Genomic DNA, 22,107 nt, shown 5'->3' on the forward strand with positions numbered 1-22,107 from the left:
TCCGGACCCCATGAAGTCTCATGGCTTCAGGTCAAGCATGGGCAAGGAAACCTCCTGCTGGTTACCACCTACTGCCCTCCCTCAGCTGATGAATCAGTACTCCTCCATGTTGAACACCACTTGGAAGAAGCACTGAGAGTAACAAGGGCACAGAATGTTCTCTGGGTGGGGGACTTCAATGTCCATCATCAAGGGTGGCTCGGTAGCACCACAGCTGGCTGAGTCCTGAAGGAGGTAGCAGCCAGACTGGGCCTGCGGCAGGTAGTGAGCGAACCAACACGAGGGAAAAACCTACTTGTCCTCATCCTCACCAATCTACCTGTCGCAGATGCATCTGTCCATGACAGCATTGGTAGCAGTGACCACCGCACAGTCATTGTGGAGACAAAGTCCCATCTTCTCACTGAGGATACCCTCCATTGTATTGTGTGGCACTACCACCGTGCTAAATGGGATAGATTCAGAACAGATCTAGCAGCTCAAAACTGGGCATCCATGAGGCGCTGTGGGCCATCAGCAGCAGCAGAATTGTATTCCACCACAATCTGTAACCTCATGGCTCGGCATATCCCTCACTCTACCATTACCATCAAGCCAGGGGACCAACCCTGGTTCAATAAGGAGCGTAGAAGAGCATGGCAGGAGCAGCACCAGGTGTACGTAAAAATAAGCTGCCAACCTGGGGAAACTGCAACACAGGACTACATGCATGCTAAAAAGCGGAAGCAGCATGCTATAGACAGAGCTGAGCGATCCCACAATCAACGGATCAGATCAAAGCTCTGCAGTCCTGCCACATCCAGTCGTGAATGGTGGTGGACCATTAAACAACTAACGGGGGAGGAGACTCCATGAATACCCCCATCCTCAATGATGGTGGAGCCCAGCACGTGAGTGGAAAAGACAAGGCTGAAGCGTTTACAACCATCTTCAGTCAGAAGTGCCGAGTGGATGATCCATATCGGCCTACTCCCAAGGTCCCCCCCCATCACAGAAGCCAATCTTCAGCCAATTTGATTCACTCCACGTGATATCAAGAAATGGCTGAGTGCACTGGATACAACAAAGGCTGTGGGCCCTGACAACATCCCAGCTATCGTGCTGAAGACTTGTGCTCCAGAACTAGCCGCGCCTCTAGCCAAGCTGTTCCAGTATAGCTACAACACTGGCATCTATGCAACAATATGGAAAACTGCCCAGGTATGTCCTGTCCACAAAAAGTAGGACAAATCCAACCCAGCCAATTACCGCCCCATCAGTCTACTCTCAATCATCAGCAAAGTGATGGAAGGTGTCGTCGACGGTGCTATCAAGCGGCATTTACTCACCAATAACCTGCTCACTGATGCCCAGTTTGGGTTCCACCAGGACCGCTCGGTCCTGACCTCATTACGGCCTTGGTCCAAACATGGACAAAGGAGCTGAATTCCAGAGGTGAGGTGAGAGTGACTGCCCTTGACATCAAGGCAGCATTTGACCGAGTGTGGCATCAAGGAGCCCTAGTAAAACTGAAGTCAATGGGAATCAAGGGAGAAAACTCTCCACTGGCTGGAGTCATACCTAGCACAAAGGAAGATGGCTGTGATTGTTGAGGTCAATCATCTCAGCCCCAGGACATCGCTGCAGGAGTTCCTCGGGGCAGTATCCTAGGCCCAACCATCTTCAGCTGTTTCATCAATGACCTTCCCTCCATCATAAGGTCAGAAGTGGGGATGTTCACTCATGACTGCACAGTGTTCAGTGACACTCATAACTCCTCAGATAATGAAGCAGTCCATGCCCGCATGCAGCAAGACCTGGACAACAATCAGGCTTGGGCTGATAAGTGGCAGGTAACATTCGCACCACACAAGTGCCAGGCAAAGACTATCTCCAACAAGCGAGAACCTAACCACTGCCCCTTGACATTCAACGGCATTACCATCACCGAATCCCCCACCATCAACATCCTGGGGGCTCACCATTGACCAGAAACATAACTGGACCAGCCACATAAACACTGTAAGGGGCACAATGGACATGATCTTCACTGTACGTCAACTACAAGAGAAATGCAGGGAATAGCACCAACCGCTGTACATGGCCTTCTTTGATCTCACAAAGGCCTTCGACACTGACAACCGTGAGGGATTATGGAGTGTCCTCCTCAAATTCGGCTGCCCGCAAAAGTTTGTCACCATCCTCCGCCTGCTTCACAATGACATGCAAGCCGTGATCCTGACCAATGGATCCACCACAGACCCAATTCACGTACGGACCGGGGTCAAGCAAGGCTGTGTCACTGCACCAACACTCTTCTCGATCTTCCTGGCTGCAATGCTCCATCTCACCTTCAGTAAGCTCCCCACTGGAGTGGAGCTAATCTACAGAACAAACGGGAAACTGTTCAACCTCCGTCGCCTCCAATCCAGATCCAAGGTCATCCCATCCTCTGTCATGGAATAACAGTATGCAGACGACGCTTGCGTCTGCGCACACTCTGAGGTCGAACTTCAAACCATCGTCAACACCTTCACCGAAGCGTACGAGAGCATGGGCCTTACACTAAACATCCATAAGACAAAGGTCCTCTACCAACCTAACCCCACCACACAGTACTGCTCCCCGATTATCAAAATCCAAGATGAGGCCTTGGACAACGTGGACCACTTTCCATACCTTGGGAGCCTACTGTCAACAAGGGCAGACGTCGATGGCAAAGTCCAACATCACCTTCAGTGTGCCAGTGCAGCCTTCGGTCGCCTGAGGAAGAGAGTATTTGAAGACCAGGACCTCAAACCCAGCACCAAGCTCACGGTCTACAGAGCAGCACTGATACCCGCCCTCCTGTATGCTTCAGAGACATGGACCATGTACAGCAGGCACCTCAAAGCATTGGAGAGGTACCACCAACGCTGCCTCTGCAAGATCCTGTAAATCCATTGGCAGGATAGGCGCCAACGTCAGTGTTCTTGCTCAGGCCAACAGCCCCAGCATCGAAGCTTTGACCACGATCAATCAGCTCCGATGGACGGGCCACATCGTCTGCATCCCCGATACGAGACTCCCAAAACAAGCGCTCTTCTCGGAGCTCCGACACGGCAAGAGAGCCCCAGGTGGGCAGAGGAAACGCTTCAAGGACACCCTCAAAGCTTCCTTGAAAAAGTGCAACATCCCCACCGACACCTGGGAATCCTCGGCCCAAGACCGCACAAAGTGGAGGAGAAGCATCCGGGAAGGCGCCGAACACCTCGAGTCTCTTCGGCAGGAGCAAGCGGAAGCCAAGCGCAGGCAGCACAAGGAGCACATGTCAACCCAAGCACCCCACCCACCCGTCCCTTCAACCACCGTCTGCCCCACCTGTGACAGAGACTGTAGGTCCTGCATTGGACTCATCAGTCACCTGAGAACTCATTTTTAGTGTGGAGGCAAGTCATCCTCGGTTCTGAGGGACTGCCTAAGAAAAGAAGAAGTGGCAACAAGAGCAGGTCAGAGGCTGGGTATTCTGTGGTGAGTGTCTCACCCCCTGACTCCCCAAAGCCTTTCCACCATCTACAAGGCACAAGTCAGGAGTGTGATGGAATACTCTCCACTTGCCTGGATGAGTGCAGCTCCAACAACACTCAAGAAGCTCGACACCATTCATGATAAAGCAGCCCGCTTGATTGGCACCCCATCCGCCACATTAACACAGAAACATAGAAGATAGGAGCAGGAGTGGGCCATTCGGCCCCTCGAGCCTGCTCCGTCATTCAATGAGATCATGGCTGATCATCCAAACTCAGTGCCCTGTCCCTGCTTTCTCCCCATATCCCTTGATCCCCTTAGCCTTAAGAAATATATCTAACTCCTTGAATATATTTAATGAATTGGCCTCTACTGCCTTCTGTGGTAGAGAATTCCATAGGTTCACCACTCTCTGGGTGAAGAAATTCCTCCTCATCTCAGTCCTAAATGGCTTACCCCTTATCCTTAGGCTGTGACCCCTGGTTCTGGACTCCCCTGCCATCGGGAACAGCCTTCCTGCATCTAGTCTGTCTACTCCTGTTAGAATTTTAGTAGTTTTAATGAGATCCCCCCTCATTTTTCTAAACTCCAGCGAGTACAAGTCCAATCGACCCAATCTCTCCTCATACGTCATTCCTGCCATCCCAGGTATCAGTCTGGTGAACCTTCGCTGCACTCCCTCCATGGCAAGAACATCCTTCCTCAGATAAGGCAACCAAAGCTGCACACAATACTCAAGGTGTGGTCTCACCAAGGCCCTGTACAACTGCAGCAAGACATCCTTGCTCCTGTACTCAAACCCTCTCGCTATGAAGACCAGCTTACCATTTGCCTTCTTAACCGCCTGCTGCACCTGCATGCTTACCTTCAGCGACTGGTGCACAAGGACACCCAGGTCTCGTTGCATTTCCCCTTCTCCCAATCTATTGCCATTCAGATAATAATCTGCCTTCCTGTTTTTGCCACCAAAGTGGATAACCTCGCATTTATCCACATTATACTGCATCTGCCATGCATCTGCCCAATCGCCCAACTTGTCCAAATCATACTGGAGTTTCTCTGCATCCTCCTCACAGCACACACGTCCACCAAGCTTTGTGTCATCTGCAAACTTGGAGATAGTACATCTAGTTCCCTCGTCTAGATCATTAATATATATTGTGAATAACTGGGGTCCTAGCACCGATCCCTGCGGTACCCCACTAGTCACTGCCTGCCACTCGGAAAAAGACCCGTTTATTCCAACTCTTTGCTTCCTCTCTGCCAACCAGTTCTCTATCCAAGTCAGTACCTTACCCCCAATCCCATGTGCTTTAACTTTGCACGCCAATCTCTTATGCGGGACCTTATCGAAAGCCTTCTGAAAGTCCAAATACCCCACATCCACTGGTTCTCCCTTATCTATTCTACCAGTTACATCCTCAAAAAATTCCAGTAGATTAGTCAAGCATAATTTACCTTTTGTAAATCCATGTTGACTTTGTCCGATCCTGTCACTGTTTTCCAAGTGCTCTGCTATTACATCTTTTATAATGGACTCTAGCATTTTCCCCACTACCGATGTCAGGCTTACCGGTCTATAATTCCCTGTTTTTTCTCTACCACCTTTTTTAAATAGGGGGGTTACATTAGCTACCCTCCAATCCATGGGAACTGTTCCAGAGTCTATATAAACATTCACTCCCTCCACCACTGGCGCACCGTGGCTGCAGTGTGTACCATCTACAAGATGCACTGCAGCAACTCATCAAGGCTTCTTCGACAGCACCTCACAAACTCGCGACCTCCACCACCTAGAAGGACAAGGGCAGCAGGCGCATGGGAACACCACCACCTCCAAGTTCCCCTCCAAGTCACACACCATCCTGACTTGGAAATATATCGCTGATCCTTCATCATCGCTGGGTCAAAATCCTGGAACTTCGTCCCTAACAGCACTGTGGGAGCACCTTCACCACAAGGACTGCAGCAGTTCAAGAAGGCGGCTCACCACCACCTTCTCGACGGCAATTAGGGATGGGCAATAAATGCTGGCATTGCCAGCGATGCCCACATCCCAAGAATGAATAAAAAAAAACAAGTAGAGAATACAGACCATAGTTTTTATTACATAGTACGTACAGCACAGAAACAGGCCATTCGGCCCAATGGCTCCGTGCCGGTGTTTCTGCTCCACACGAGCCTCCTCCCACCCCTCTTCATCTCACCCCATCAGCATATCCTTCTATTCCTTTCTCCCTCATGTGTTTCTCCAGCCTCCCCTTAAATGTATCTCTGCTATTCGCCTCAACCACTCCCTGTGGTAGCGAGTTCCACATTCTCACCACTCTCTGGGTAAAGAGGTTTCTCCTGAATTACCTATTGGATTTATTAGTGACTATCTTATATTGATGGCCTCTAGTTCTGGTCTCCCCCACAAGTGGAAACGTTTTTTCTACGTCCACCCCATCAAACCCTTTCATAATTTTAAAGACCTCTGTCAGGTCACCCTTCATCCTTCTCTTTTCTAGAGAAAAGTGCCCCACCCTGATGGGTATAGCCTCTCAGCTCTGGCATCATTCTAGTAAATCTTTTTTGCACCTTCTCCAGTGCCTCTATATCCTTTTGATAATATGGAGACCAGAATTGTTCACAGTACTCCAAGTGTGGTCGAACCAACGTTCTATACAAGTTTAGCATAACTTCACTACTATCTGAATGGCAATAGATTGGGAGAAGGGGAAGTGCAATGAGGCCTGGGCGTCCTTGTGCACCAGTCGCTGAAGGTAAGCATGCAGGTGCAGCAGGCGGTTAAGAAGGCCTTCGTAGCAAGAGGGTTCGAGTACAGGAACAAGGATGTTTTGCTGCAGTTGTACAGGGCCTTGGTGAGACCACACCTTGAGTATTGTGTGCAGTTTTGGTCGCCTTATCTGAGGAAGGATGTTCTTGCCATGGAAGGAGTTTAGCGAAGATTCACCAGACTGATACCTGGGATGGCAGGAATGACGTATGAGGAGAGATTGGGTCGATTGGGCTTGTACTCGCTGGAGTTTAGAAGAATGAGAGGGGATCTCATTGAAACTTATAAAATTCTAACAGGACTAGACAGACTAGATGCAGGAAGGATGTTCCTGATGGCCGGGGAATCCAGAACCAGGGGTCACAGTCTAAGGATAAGGGGTAAGCCATTTAGGACTGAGATGAGGAGGAATTTCTTCACCCAGAGAGTGGTGAACCTGTGGAATTCTCCACCACAGAAGGCAGTTGAGGCCAATTCATTAAATATATTCAAGAAGGAGTTGAATATATTTCTTAAGGCTAAAGGGATCAAGGGATATGGGGAGAACGCAAGGACAGGGTACTGAATTTGGATGATCAGCCATGATCTTCATTGCATGGCGGAGCAGGCTCGAGGGGCCGAATGGCCTACTCCTGCTCCTATCTTCTATGGTTCTATGTTTTCAATTCTAACCCTCTAGAAATGAACCCTAGTGCTTGATACGCTTATCAATTACTCCATAAAAGGCGATGAATTAGGAAAGTAATGAAAAGGTTTTTATTAACTAAAGAACAGAGCATGCCTCTCGTGGACGACTGGTTCCAAGAAGGAAGTGGGTTGCCGGGCAGCCACCTTTATACCAGGTCATGTAGGCGGAGCCAGCTGAGGCATGCATTGGTACACAGTGAGTAGCAAGAGGTAACGATGTGCAATAACGATAACAGTAGTGAACAACAATGAAAACAATAACAGTGGTTTACCACAGTGCTTAGTTCACATTTTTATGGCCTTGTTATGTGTGATGTGTAAATAATGTGTATACATGAAAACAATATGTGTACGTACATAAAATGTATATAAAGTGTGTGCGTATATGTTATATAATAATGTACATATATAAATATGTGCCTGTACATACAATATATATAATATCTAAATGCTTTTTATACTTATATAAAATATATATATATATAAAGTGTGTATAGATATATTCTATATGTAATATGGGTAAATGTGTGTGTGCATACAGTGTGTGTATATACACATAATAGGCTTGCCAGCAAAGTTGAAGCCCATGGAATAAAAGGGACAGTGGCAGCATGGATACGGAATTGGCTAAGTGACAGGAAACAGAGAGTAGTGGTGAACGGTTGTTTTTCGGACTGGAGGAAGGTATACAATGGTGTTCCCCAGGGGTCAGTTCTAGGACCACTGCTTTTCTTGATATATATTAATAACTTGGATTTGTGTGTACAGGGCACAATTTTAAAATTTGCAGATGACACAAAACTTGGAAGTATAGTGAACAGTGAGGAGGATAGTGATAGACTTCAGGAAGACATAGACAGGCTGGTGGAATGGGCGGACATGTGGCAAATAAAATTTAACGCAGAAAAAACCAAGGAGAGAATACAGACCATAGTAGGTAGTACCATTGGTAGAAAGAATGAGGAGAGGAAATATAAACTAAAGGGTACAATCCTAATAGGGGTGCATGAACAGAGAGACTGTGCACAAATCGTTGAAGGTTGAGAAAGTGGTTAAAAAAGCATACGGGATCCTGGGCTTCATAAATAGAGGCATAGAGCACAAAAGCAAGGAAGTTATGATGAACCTGTATAAAACACTGGTTCAGCCTCAACTGGAGTATTGTGTCCAATTCTGGGCACCGCACTTTAGGAAGGGTGTGAAGGCCTTAGAGAGGGTGCAGAAAAGATTTACGAGAATGGTTCCAGGGATGAGGGACTTCAGTTATGTGGATAGACTGGAGAAGCTGGGGTTGTTCTCCTTGGAGCAGAGATGATTGAGAGGAGATTTGTTCAAAATCATGAGGGGTCTGGACAGAGTAGATAGAGAGAAACTGTTCCCATTGGCGGAAGGGTTGAGAACCAGAGGACACAGATTTAAGGTGATTGGCAGAAGAACCAAAGGCGACATGAGGAAAAACGTTTTTACGCAGCGAGTGGTTAGGATCTGGAATGCACTGCCTGAAAGGGTGGTGGAGGCAGATTCAATCGTGGCTTTCAAAAGGGAGTTGGATAAAAACCTGAAGGAAAAAAATTTGCAGGGCTACGGGGAAAGGGCGGGGGAGTGGGACCAGCTGAAGTGCTCTTGCAGAGAGCCGGCACGGGCTCGACGGGCCGAATGGCCTGCTCTGCTGTAACCATTCTATGATGCTGTGATAGCAACAGAAAACTCTGGAAAAACTCAGCAGGCCAGGGCAGCATCCGTGGAGAGAGAAAGAGTCAACGTTTCAGGTCGATGACCCTTCGTCAGAACTGGAAAAAAGCAGGAAATGGAAAGCAGGTTTGGGGGCTGGGAAAATGGGGAGGGGATAAAAGAACAAAAGAGGTCAGTGATAGGATAGAAAGCAGGAGAGATTGCATGCAGGGCAGAACTAGGCCAATATCCATTAATAATCACTATCCAAAAAAGAGCCACCAAATTTTGGAAACACCTAGAAATGAGCAACCCCCACTGCTATCATTACGAAGCCCTGAAATGCCAAGAGAGGACCATAAAGAATACCCTCAGTCAACTAGTCCTGGGACTCAGTGAAGTAACTACTAACACTACTAACAATAACCAGCCCCAGGACAGTGACAGCGTAACACAAAGAATTCGACCCAACACAATCGTCGCTAAGCAAAAGGAAAAATATCTGTCATATTGGACAGAAACAACAAAAACCCAAAGCAAACTCAATTGCTACTTGGCCCTAAACAGACAATACAACATGGCTGATTACCTGACCATGGTAAAGGATAGCAAACTGAGAAAAACCTTGACAATGTACAGACTTAGTGAACATAGCCTGGCGATCGAAAAAGGTAGACACAGGCAGACCCGGCTACCAAGAGAGGACAGGATATGCTCTCACTGCAGTCAGGGAGTGGTGGAGACAGAGATGCACTTCCTCACAGCTTGTAGAAAATATCAGGGCATTAGGGAGAATTTCTACCCAAAATTCACAAAAATATGCCCGGAATTCAGAAATTTGAATGACGACCAAAAACTCCCATACCTACTAGGGGAGAGAGAAATTGTGTAACCTTAGCGGCACACTATGTTACAGCTTGCCATAAACAGAGGGACAACCACTAAATATAAGAAAAGAGTATATACAAATTATATGAAAGTATATTTATACACTCAGGATATATCTGTTTATACACTGTATGGATAGATCTGTATTTTTGTGTACAACCATGAATGTTTTTCGATGCTTTGGCAACATAAGATGTACCTTGTCATGCCAATAAAGCGATTTGAATTGAATTGAATTGATTGAGACACTGCTATGTATTGATGATTCTGTGATGCTGTGTGTAGAGGCAGTGTGTGTTGGGTCGGTGAGCGCTCTTTCAATGTGCCGATTGGTGCTGCGCCGGGCCCCGCCCCTTCTCCATAGCCCCGCCCCTTCTCCATAAACCCCGCCCCTACACGCTAAAGCTGAGGTTGTGATTGGCTGTTTCGAATTGCGCTGCCTGCGGGGTGAATGGCGGTTTAACAAGAGTTGAGAAAGTGGTCGGAGGAGAGAGACCCGAGAGAGGAGAACCCAGTGCAGACCAACCAGGTACAGGACCACCCGGGACAGGACAACTAGGTACAGGACAGCCCGGGACCCAGGAGCTGAGGAAGCGGCCGGAGGAGAGAGCCCCGGGACAGTGGGCAGGAGCCCCGCCCCCCCAGTGAGACTTTGTATCCGAGAAAAGAAACAATGTGTCAGCTCCGGGGCCGCGGCTCCCAGTGAGACTGAGCCGGGGGAGGGGGCTCCCGTCCACCCCCCCGTCACTGGGGGGCTCCCAGGGCTACAGGTGGGCGCTGCTTCCATTGGTGGTGAGCTTGGGGTGAGGGTCCAGGACTGCTGCTATTGGCCCACTGAGATGTCAGTCAGGCGGTGTGGGCGTGGTTAGTTCTCTGGACTGGCTGATTGTGGGACAGTGATTTTTAGATGGAGAGGGGTGGGGGGCACTGGCCTGGGGGGTTAAAGACAGATTCCCAACTGTGCTCCAGGATCCCAACCCCCACTTTTATCGAGCAACTTTAAAGCTGCTCTCCAGGTGCTTCGCAGGTGGGGATCAGACCCCGGGGGGAAGGGGGGGGGGGTGGTGTTGGATGGGAATGGTTAAAGTGCTCTGTGTTAAGGAGGCTTTAGAAGGTGCAGAGAGATGTAGCACGATGCAATTTATGGAGACGTCCGCTGTGGCATTGGTGTCTCTGAGTCAGCAGGTTGTGGGTTCGAGCCGCACTCCAGGGACTTGAGCACAAAGTCTAGGCTGACACTCCAGGGCAGTGCTGAGGGGGTGAGGATTAGGGGTGAGCAGGACTTGCTACAGGGTGGGATCCAGGATACGGCTTCGAGCACTTTATCAGATGAGCTAAGGTTTCGCATTTCAGATCCAGTTCAAGCCCCATCAGTTTAATTAAACTTGTAGCTTTCAGTGTAAGTATTATAAAGCTGTTTAAATATTTTGCATAATTTATATCTAATAACCTTAATACTGTAAATGTATTCTTGCAGGTTTTTTTGTTAAACTGACACCAGGTCACAGTTTTGTCTAGACAGAGTCCAATACTGTCTCTAGCCCAGGGAATATCTCTGAACTTTATAGACTGTCACTGATTTCCGCAATGGTTGTTTAAAGCTCCATTTATTAGCGTTTTAACAGAACGCAATGAGTTCAAAGCTCAGGGACCTCGGGAAGCAGCTGCTCGCAGTCTAATTATGAAATGTCCATTTTCGCGCTCGCTGCTGTGATCCAGTTGCCCGGGACCACCTCGTGCGATTTGTAATAAGGTTTTTAAGATGTGATGGGGGCGAGATGGTGGAGGGTCTTACTCCAGGGCCAGAGGGTGAGGGGCAGGGAAAGGGGGGGGGGGGGATGCCAGTGTCAACCTGTCGGAGGTTAAACCGAGGCACCGTCTGGCTCCCCCCTTGGGTGGACGGAAGAGATCCCACGGCACTGGAGAAGTTACTGGCATTTGCTGAGCGCAAGTGGGGTGGAAATAAAGAGTAAAGAAAGAACTTGCATTTGTATAGCGTCCCAAAGCTCCTTGCGGCCAGTAAAGTGTTTTCAAACTAAAGTCACAGTCATAAATTAGCGAAAGGCAGCAGCCAATTTGCGCATAAGAAGATCCCACAAATAACGACGAGATAAATGACCAGATAATCTATTAAGTGATGTTGATTTGAGGAATAAATATTGGCCCCCGTACACCGGGAGAACTCCCCTGCTCTTTCAAACAGTACCATGGGATCTTTTACGTCCACCTGAGAGGACAGAAGGGGCTTGGGTTTAACATCTCGTCCAAAAGACTGCGCCTCTGACAGTGCGGCGCTCCCTCAGCAACAGCACTGGCGTGTCAGCCTAGATTATGGGCTCAAGTCTTTGGAGTGGGACTCGAACCCAGGATCTTCTGACTCGGAGGCGAGAGTGCGACCCACTGTGCCACGGCTGACACCTTTGTAGATCTGGAAAGCAAGTCTGTGTATCAGTACATTGAGAGAGTGAATGACTCAGGGCCCTTTGAACCTGCTCTGCAAAAAACACTTCCCGTTGCACGTTATTTGGTCCGATCTTGTTCCATCATGCCATGGGTGCAGTGTCTTGACGGTTATATGTCCATCAGCCAAGTTACTTGGCAAGCTCCCTTGCAACGCCTTGATTTAAAATTTTTAAAAAAAAATCATCATCCTTGTGTTCAAATCTCTCCGTGGCCTCGCCCCTCCCTATCTCTGTATCCTCCTCCAGCCGTACAACCCTCCGAGATCTCGGCACTCCTCTAATTCTGCCCTCTTGAGCATCCCTGATTTTCTGGTCATTATTTCATTGCTGTTTGTGGGAGCTTGCTGTGTGCAAATTGGCTGCTGCGTTTGCTACATTACAACAGTGACTACACTTAAAGTACTTCATTGGCGGTAAAGCGCTCTGGGGCGTCCCGAGCTCGTGTGAGGCGCTATAGAAATGCAAGATCTTTCTAACCCAGGTTGTGCACCTTTGGTGGGTCAAATGGAGATGAGATGATGAAATACTTGTGCTTTGCTGTTTGTGCTTTCTAAACACTGACTCTTTTTATACCCTATGTGCATTATGTTGAACAAATTAGGTGACAAGGAAAGGAAAAGGAAATACTTGAAAAGCTGAGGTGGGAATCTGTTGTGGAGTATTTTAAACCAACATTCGACACAAGGTTTTCGATCGATAGTCAAGTTGTCTTTATTGCACCGGTGGGGCGACAGTCTGCTCTGTCTTAGCCAGACTTCTCCAAATTGGTACAAATTTATACATTACAATACACATGTTAAAACTCATTCCTACCACCTGATTGGACCTTGGCCCACATGCATCTTCACTGATTGGTTGCCTATGCCACGTTACATTAAAGTACTGCCTTTATTACCGAAAAAAGTATATGTCCGTTATCCCACAAGCTGTTGTTGCACTTATGACCTCTGTTTATGCCAGATGGGGTCTCATCAGCATTGTACTTCTGACTCATTGTCCTCCTTTCCTGCCTCTCTAGGCCTCTTTACTTCCAACTCATTGTTTTACTTTCCTGCCAGAACAGAACTTGCATCCTCTTAGGCCTCTTTATGGCTCCATGCCCGGCTAGGTTATCTCAACTGCCAGTTCAGCAACTTAGAAAAAGCTTACTACTGCAAAGGCCTATTAGATTATTGTCTTTATTACACCATTCAGTGAAACTGCCAGTGATGTCAGTTTAACTCTTTCCCCACTGCAATCCCCTCTTTTGGTACTTGGCCCTTGCCCAAGTTAAACCACATGTATAAGCATCGCTGTGCCTCCTGCCCCAGGCAGTGATCAGGCGCTGGTTCGGGAGGCCCTGCATATATCATGTTTAGTGCGAACTTGTGTTTTCCAGCTCTTTCCGACTCGCTTTAGTTCTTTGTTTGGTCCGTTTCTTTTTACAAGCGGTGCATGCTGCTATTCCCTGTCCTATAGCCATGACTAACTGTACTATCACTAATATCTGAGATAATGCAGATCCATGGGTGTATGTTGACATTCATTCCCCAATCCCACAGCTTCTCATACCACGGGACTTCCTGTAACTCTACCTCTATGTCCCTTTCTAATTTCCCAAGATTCCTTTGCAGCACTATGTATTTCACCATCTTACTTAAATCCTCTTTCATTTCTTGCAGATCCTCTTGCAGGCGGGGTATTGGGGCCCCTACCAGATCTTCATAATTGACCAACTCGTCCTTTAGACTACCTGGCACATTTTTAGTTTTATGTCCTCTTGAATGTACATACACCAATCTGGTGTGTCCAATTGTCACAGGGATCTTTGGTGTAAAGCAGAAGTTAGGCATTGTGATTGCACATACAAGGTTACTATATTGGTACTCCGACTCTCTGGTGGCTATACAATACTCCCCTTCACCTCTATATCCCGAGCAGGTGTGATGGTGATCAACATGTGATAATTCCAACACACACCCCTCTGTCTTATTATAGCTGCACTCATCCTTAGGGCCTTCTCCTACCAGATGTGGGCATATCGTAAGTGTGCTTTTCCCGTGGCATCCGTTTAGGGAGTCTCCTCTCATAGTACAGGAAACGTTGCTATCCAGCACCGACGGGACCGAGCTGTTGCCGTTCCCTCAAAACTGCCGGACACTCCAGCGCTAATGTTGAAAGATACGGAAGCTTCTGAGCTCTGTATCTGTCAACAAACCCTGTTGCACAGCTTCTAAACAGTCCTAGCGTCTCTGTAGCATCTCTAGCTTAGCAATAGCTTCAGCAGACCATGCAGAGCTTGACTGTTAAGAAAAAAAAAAGCAACGAGAAAAAAAAACCTAATGAAAACGGCACCTGATTTTTGCCAGTGGCTCGAGCATTCTGGACAATTAGCCTCCGGATAACACACAGTTTCCTGTACCATACTTCCTGATAGCATAGGTATCAATTGGGTAGTATTGGAGGTATGTCTCACCCCTCACTATGCCTATATTTGTTACCTGGTACTGTGGGTATGGAGTAGTGTCTAGTCCCACCACTGGCATCAGGAGTACCATGCCTATCATTGCTGTCACTTCTGCTTTACATTTTTGTATCACTGGATATACTTTGGTCATCCCTTTTGAGGGTACAAGCACTAAGGGCCTGGATTCTGGCTCAGGCCATAGAGCTGTGTGCTGTTAATCCAGTCTGGTACCTTGCCTCACTCTATCTGTGCCAGATTGTGTTTTAACTGCCCGGTGATCCATTGGCCATAGGTATGACGAGCCTCTCCCTACCCCATCTTTTGCCTGTTCCTCATCTCTATGGTTTAGTTTGTTGATAATGCTAGCATGGTCCTCTATAACCTTGATTCCCTTGAGTAATTTCCTTATCGTATGTCCTCCCAACTCTGATCCTTGTCGAACCAAACCAGTTTCCTTCTCTAAAATTTGTTGTATTACCCCTTGTAGTCGTTCCACACGACTCTGGACTCCTTGTATATCTAGGGCATTAATGAATGGTATCCCTGTGTTTATTCCTGTGAATATATCGGTTCCTAAGCTCCTCTTAATCCTTTGGTGGAATGCAGCATGTCCCCTGTGATATACCTATCAATTTGTCCAATGAAAAGCGACGAGTTAAGAAAGTAACTATAGGTTTTTATTGACTAAATAACAGAGCCCACCCTCGTGGGTGATCGGATCCAAGAAGGAGGAATACCAGCCAGTCGACCACCTTTATACCTGGGCAGGTAGGTGGAGCCATGGGCGGAGTCGGCAGTGGTCAGCCCAGGTATAGCAGCGTGACAAGAGGCGACCTCGTACAGTGATACAACAATGTGAACAGTGATAACTATAGGGAAACGATCTAACAGTGATAACTATAGTGTAACGATAGTGAACGGTAAAAGTGGTTTACCACATTCACCCCTTGTTTAGATTTGAGTCCGGCGGGGTGAAGTGTACTACCAGTTCTAGTATGTCAGTCTGTCCGGAGGCCTCGTAAGCCTGTCTGATCGTCGCAGCGGCGGTGTTGCGTTCTCCGGTGTTAATGCTGGCGTCTGCGAGGTAGGCGAAGGCTCTTGGGGTTCCGGCGTACCGTCTACCTGGGCTGGAATTGGGGGGGTGGTGGGGGGGGGTAGCGGTGGTGTCTCCGGAGTGCCCGAGGGTGCGAGGTCTCGTAAGGAGACTGTGTCCTCCCGCCCGTCTGGGTATGCCACGTAGGCATACTGGGGGTTGGCGTGCAGGAGGTTCACCCTCTCGACCAGGGGGTCCGTTTTATGGGCCCTCACGTGCTTTCACAGCAAGACAGGCCCCGGAGAGGTCAGCCAGGTTGGTAGCGTGGTTCCCGTAGTCGACTTCCTGGGGAAAACAAACATTCGTTCATGGGGGGTGGCGTTAATGGCAGTGCAAAGTAGTGACCGGGTGGAATGCAGCGCCGCCGGGAGGACCTCCTGCCAGCGAGAGGTTGGGAGGCCCTTAGACTTTAAGGCTAAGAGGACGGCCTTCCATACCGTCGCGTTCTCTCTTTCCACCTGGCCGTTCCCTCGGGGGGGTTGTAGCTGGTGGTCCTGCTAGTGGCGATGCCTCTCGCTAGTAGGAACTGACGGAGTTCCTCGCTCATGAAGGAGGCGCCCCGGTCACTATGTATATAGTTTGGGAACCCGAACAAGGCAAAGAGGTCGTTCAGGCATTTAACGACCGTGGTGCTGGTCATGTCTGGGCAGGGGAAGGCAAAGGGGAAACGGGAGTACTCATCAACAATGTTGAGGAAGTACACATTACGGTCAGAGGACGGGAGGGGCCCCTTAAAATCGATGCTCAGGCGCTCGAAGGGGCGGGTGGCCTTGATCAGGCTTGCTCTGTCCGGCCTAAAGAAGTGCGGTTTGCACTCGGCACAGGCCTGGCAGTTCCTGGTCATGGTCCTGACCTCCTCGATGGAGTAGGTCAGGTTGCGGGCCTTAATGAAGTGGTAAAGCCTGGTGACCCCGGGGTGGCAGAGGTCGTTGTGGAGGGTCTGAAGTCTATCAATTTGCGCGCTGGCGCATGTAATTCGCGATAGAGCGTCAGGGGGTTCGTTCAGCTTACCAGGCCGGTACAAGATATCATAATCGTAGGTGGATAGCTCGATTCTCCACCTCAAGATCTTGTCGTTCTTGATTTTACCCCTCAGCTTGTTATTAAACATAAAAGCGACCGAACGCTGGTCGGTGAGGAGGGTAAATCGCTTGCCTGCGAGGTAATGCCTCCAGCGGCGTACCGCCTCCACAATCGCCTGGGCCTCCTTCTCGACCGAAGAGTGTCGGATCTCAGGGCCCTGTAGGGTCCTTGAGAAGAAGGCCACCGGTCTCCCCTCCTGGTTGAGGGTAGCGGCTAGGGCGAAGTCGGATGCATCGCTCTCCACTTGGAAGGGGATGGACTCCTCCACTGCGTGCATAGTGGCCTTAGCAATGTCTCCCCTGATGAGGGAGAAGGCCGCGCGCGCTTCTTCTGTAAGGGGGAAGGAGGTGGACTTCATGAGGGGTCTGGCTTTGTCCGCATAATTCGGCACCCATTGGGCATAGTAGGCGAAGAGCCCCAGGGTTCTCTTCAGCGCCTTTGGACAGTGGGGAAGGGGTAGCTCCATGAGGGGACGCATTCTTTCGGGATCGGGGCCGATGATTCCGTTCTCTACTACGCAGCCGAGGATGGCAAGGCGCGAGGTGTTAAACACACATTTCTCCTTATTGTAGGTGAGGTTCAGCCGTTGGGCCGTACGGAGGAATCTTTCCAGATTAGCGTCATGGTCTTGCCGGTCGCGGCCGCAGATGGTGACGTTATCTAGATAGGGGAACGTGGCTTGCAGCCCGTTCTGGTCAACCATCCGGTCCATCTCCCTTTGGAAGACCGAAACCCCGTTGGTGACGCCGAAGGGGACCCTAAGGAAGTGGTAGAGGCGGCCATTCGCCTCGAAGGCGGTATACTGGCGGTCCTCGGGGCGGATAGGGAGTTGGTGGTAGGCCGACTTAAGGTCGATGGTAGAGAATACCCGGTATTGAGCAATCTGATTGACCATATCAGATATGCGGGGAAGGGGGTATGCGTCCAGCTGGGTGTACCGGTTTATGGTTTGGCTGTAGTCGATGACCAGGCGGTTTTTATTGCCGGTCTTAACGACTACAACCTGGGCACGCCAGGGGCTGCTGCTCCCCTCGATGATGCCCTCCTTCAGGAGACGCTGCACCTCAGAGCTAATGAAAGCTCTGTCCCCGGAGCTGTACCGCCTGCTCTTGGTAGCGACGGGTTTGCAGTCGGGGGTGAGGTTAGCGAACAGGGAAGGTGGCAGGACCTTGAGGGTGGATAGGCCGCAGGTGTTACGCGGTGGGCGATTTAAAGGCTGCTGGTTGTCGACTGTGAGCGGGGGGAGGGGTCCACCGTATGCTAGAGTGACGCTTTGGAGGTGGGATTGAAAATCCAGCCCTAGTAGGACGGCAGCGCATAGCTGGGGCAGGACGAGGAGTTTAAAGTTTTTATACTCCGTGCCCTTAACCGACAGGGTCACAACACAGTAGCCACTGATGTCTGTGGCGTGGGACCTCGATGCCATCGAGATCCGGTTGCGCGTTGGCTGGACAGTGAGGGAGTAGTGGCTCACCGTGTCTGGATGTATGAAGCTCTCCGTGCTTCCGCTGTCGAACAGGCAGGTCGTGGCGTGGCTGTCTACTTTGATGTCCATCATTGACTTGGACAGCTGATGCGGGCGAGCTTGGTCTAGTGTGACGGAGGCTAGTGTGTGGCTGAGCGGGTCGCTGTAGTCTGTAGGTGAAGCGGTCGTCAGGTCTGGAGGTAAGGTGGCGGTCGAGCGTGGTGGGTAAAATGGAGGCGCCCACGAGGTGGGGCAAAATGGTGGAGAAGATGGCTGCCCCCACAACCCACATGAGGCACTGCTGGCGTCGGTTGCCTGGATCAAAGATGGCCGCCCCATTGCTCATCTGTGGCCTTGATAGAAGATGGCCGCCCCCACAGTTCGCATGAGGCACTGCTGGCCTCTGCTGCTCTCCCTCTGCAGGCCTTCGCGAAGTGGCCTTTCTTCAGGCAGCTGGAGCACGTCGCGTTTTTGGCTGGGCAGCGCGACCTCGGGTGTTTCGCCTGCCCACAGAAGAAGCAGCCGGCGGCCCGGTCGCGGGGGTCCGAAGTCGCAGCCGGTATCGGGGGTGGCGGTCCCGATCGGGTCCGGGACGCTGAGGTAGGTCCCGGGGGCGGCGCTACGAGGGGTATTGCGGTCGGGGTCGGGCCCGAGTCCCAGAGTCGCGAACTGTACCTGGAATACACTTCGAGGTCCCGCTCGGTCACTTCTAGGGAGTAGGCCAAGGCTGCAGCTGTGTTCAGGTCGAGGTCCTTTGATTCCAGCAGTCTCTGCCGTGAGTAGTCGGACCGAAGGCCTTTCACGAAGGCATCACGGATGTTATCTTCAGTGTTTTCTGCAGCCGATACTGCTTTAAAGTCACAGTCCCTGCCGAGTGTTCGTAGCGCCCGTAAAAATTCAGCCACAGACTCGCCTGGCTGTTGCGGGCGGGATCTTGGGAGGTGTCTGGCATACATGGAATTTACCGGGCTCCGGTACTGCTGTTTCAGTAGGTTGATAGCGGCCTCGTAAGTAGTAATGTCCTGGATGAGTGCGTATACTTTAGGGCTCGCTTGGGCGGTCAGAACTCTCAGTTTGGATCTCTGAGGGACGCCGGATTCTTCCAGGTAGGATTCGAAGCAGCACAGCCAGTGTTTGAAGTCGAGGGCTGCGTTTGTTGCTTGTGGGTTTAGATCCAGGTATGGTGGTTTGAGGGCTCGCAGCCAAGCCGGCTGCTGTGGCTGTTGTAGCTGGGCGTCTGGCTGGTCGTTTGGCTGCTCCGTTGACTGGTTGTTTGGCTGCTCAAGTGACGACATTTTAAAATTTAGTCAATAAAATTGATATACCTATCAATTTGTCCAATGAAAAGCGACGAGTTAAGAAAGTAACTATAGGTTTTTATTGACTAAATAACAGAGCCCACCCTCGTGGGTGATCGGATCCAAGAAGGAGGAATACCAGCCAGTCGACCACCTTTATACCTGGGCAGGTAGGTGGAGCCATGGGCGGAGTCGGCAGTGGTCAGCCCAGGTATAGCAGCGTGACAAGAGGTGACCTCGTACAGTGATACAACAATGTGAACAGTGATAACTATAGGGAAACGATCTAACAGTGATAACTATAGTGTAACGATAGTGAACGGTAAAAGTGGTTTACCACACCCTGAAATTAGTAGCCCCTGTTGCATCAGCAGCTTGGTTAATTACATTCTTTATCATATATGCTTACAATTCTCTAGTTTTAGTAAACCTTTCACAATATCCTGGCCATTGTAACATTAAGTTCATTAGTACCGGTACAATTTCGTGTCTCACATTATCATACAATTGTTCTCCCTCGGTAAATAATACTAGTCCATTCATAGGCCCAGGTTTTGTATCTGGACATTGTAGCATCCTCGGTTCGCTTGTCTCTTCTTTCTGTGTATTGGGAGCCGTGGATGAGACTCCGAATGTGATTGTTCCCTTAAAACATGGTGCTTCTTCATCATGTACTTGTCGTGTAATGTGGGATGTCCCTTTGCTTATTTTGTGTCCCAGCAGTAATCCCACCTTCATGGTGAAGTTTCCCTGTAAATTAAGCAGAAGCCTGGTCGTCACCAGAGGTTAGTTTATCTCCGGTGTTTATTCCATTGTTCCTGTGGGATTTAAGATCAGATGGGGTATTGCTATATCATTTTAATTGGGTCCAATGTTTCCCTCTACCCTTTTCCCCTCATATCTATATATGCGCATGTATCGCTGGTCATGATAACCTCAAATGGTCCGGTCCATCTAGGTGAGAATCCCGATCTCTCTGGCAATATTTTAACAAATACCTGCTCGCCCACTTTGGGTAGGGGCTCCGAGGCCCCCTGCTTTTGTGTATTTTTATCTCTGATGTCTTGTTCTTTAACTTCTTGTTTGAGCTCTTTCAATTGATTATCCAATATTTGTACGTATTTCCTAATTTTATCTATTAAGGGTCCTAGTCCCTCGCTACCAGATGCTACTCCTTCCGGCAGACGCATTGCTCGTCCAGTCATGAGTTCATATGGTGTCAGTCCGGTCACCCTGTTTGGGGTGGCTCTCAGCCTCCTCAGGATACACGGAAGGACATCCACCCATCCCTGTCCGGTTTTGGCTATGGCCTTGCTTAAGGCTGTTTTCAGGGTTCTGTTCATTAACTCTACCATGCCTGAGCTTTGCGGATGATGGGGGATATGGAACTTCTGTCTTACTCCCAGTAACTTACAAGCTTCTTTCATTACTTTTCCCATAAAGTGGGTACCTTGATTTGAATCTATTTGCAACGGGACCCCCCCCCACATATCTCGGTATCACGTCATATGAGAATACTCGGGCCACAATCTGAGCACTACAGTCTCTGGTAGGGAATGCTTCCACCCACCTTGTAAACTGGTCTATGATCACTAAACAGTATTTCTTCCCTCTGCTGTTGGGTAGGGGTCCAGTAAAGTCTATCTGGAGGTTTTCCCAGGGGCCTTTGGGTCATGGCTGGTGGGCCATTCTAACCTTTTATGGGCCTACCCGGGTTGTGCTGTCCACAGATGATGCAGCGTCTGCAATATCTTACCACATCTTGTCCCATTCCACTCCTCCACCAATCTATACTTAGCCTACCTATCATGCCATTCTGCCCCCCATGGTATATTTTCAATAAATTCTCCTGGATACAGCGAGGGGCTACCACCCTATGATCCTTTTTCCATATTCTATCTCTACCTTTGGCTGCGCCTCTCTTTGTCCACTGCTCCTGGTCCTCCATTTCGGTCTCCTCTTGGATTCTTTTAATGTTCACTTCCTCTGCTGTTATTCTACCTGCTGGTATAGGCATCTGTGTCCACTGCTGCTTTTGCTGCCTGATCAGCTAGCATGTTTCCTTTTTGTTGCTCGCTCACTATCTTACGGTGTGCCTTTACTTTAATCACTGCTACCTCTTCTCCTTTTACTGCTTCTGCTAGGTCTCTCACTACCTCCTCATGCTGTATTTGTTGTCCTCCCAGAGGTTACATATCCTTTACTATTCCACGCTATCATAATCATGTACTACCCCAAACGCATATCTAATATCTGTGTATATATTTACTCGTTTTCCTTTTGGCGATTTCAATGCTTCTGAGAACCACTGGTTCTGCTACCTGCGCCGAGGTTCCTCCTTCAAGCCCTCCCTTTGCGACTGTTTCTCCATTCTCGAATACTACTGCCCAACTGTGTGTGGCTCCCCATTTATATATCGGCGAGATCCGTCTACATAAAAGGTGTTTTGGGGATTTTCAAGGGGCGATTCTGACACGGTTCCTCTGACCTCTTCTTCGAATGCTAACTGACACTCGTGTGCCTCACCCTCTGATAGTCAACCCCGCAGAGGGAATGCTATGTTCCCTTATAATCTGGACTGATCTGTCCTTGGGTATCAATACTGCTTCCCAAGCCGCCCTCCTTCTGTCAGATACAGCCTTCATTTTGCCTGTGTTTAGCACGTCTTTAGTGTTGTGTGCAGTTTTGGTCGCCTTATCTGAGGAAGGATGTTCTTGCCATGGAAGGAGTTCAGCGAAGATTCACCAGG

General features: G+C 49.3%; 1 protein-coding gene across 7 annotated transcripts in view; it reads left to right on the forward strand.

Moving 5' to 3' along the window:
* The first annotated feature begins 9,936 nt into the window (after positions 1-9,936).
* The window catches only part of gas2l3 (growth arrest-specific 2 like 3), a 59,579-nt gene continuing 47,408 nt past the window's right edge, over positions 9,937-22,107 (forward strand). Inside the window, exons 1-2 of one of the 7 annotated variants that reach the window (XM_086009653.1) lie at positions 9,937-10,040; positions 12,575-12,613. The gene's annotated coding sequence lies outside the window, so the exon portion shown is untranslated. The other 6 variants (XM_086009654.1, XM_086009655.1, XM_086009657.1 and 3 more) reach the window with 6 other exon arrangements.

This window comes from Somniosus microcephalus, chromosome 16, assembly GCF_052327205.1.
Source record: "Somniosus microcephalus isolate GS21.2 chromosome 16, FLI_Smic_1.0, whole genome shotgun sequence".
In the NCBI taxonomy this organism is placed as follows: domain Eukaryota; kingdom Metazoa; phylum Chordata; class Chondrichthyes; order Squaliformes; family Somniosidae; genus Somniosus; species Somniosus microcephalus.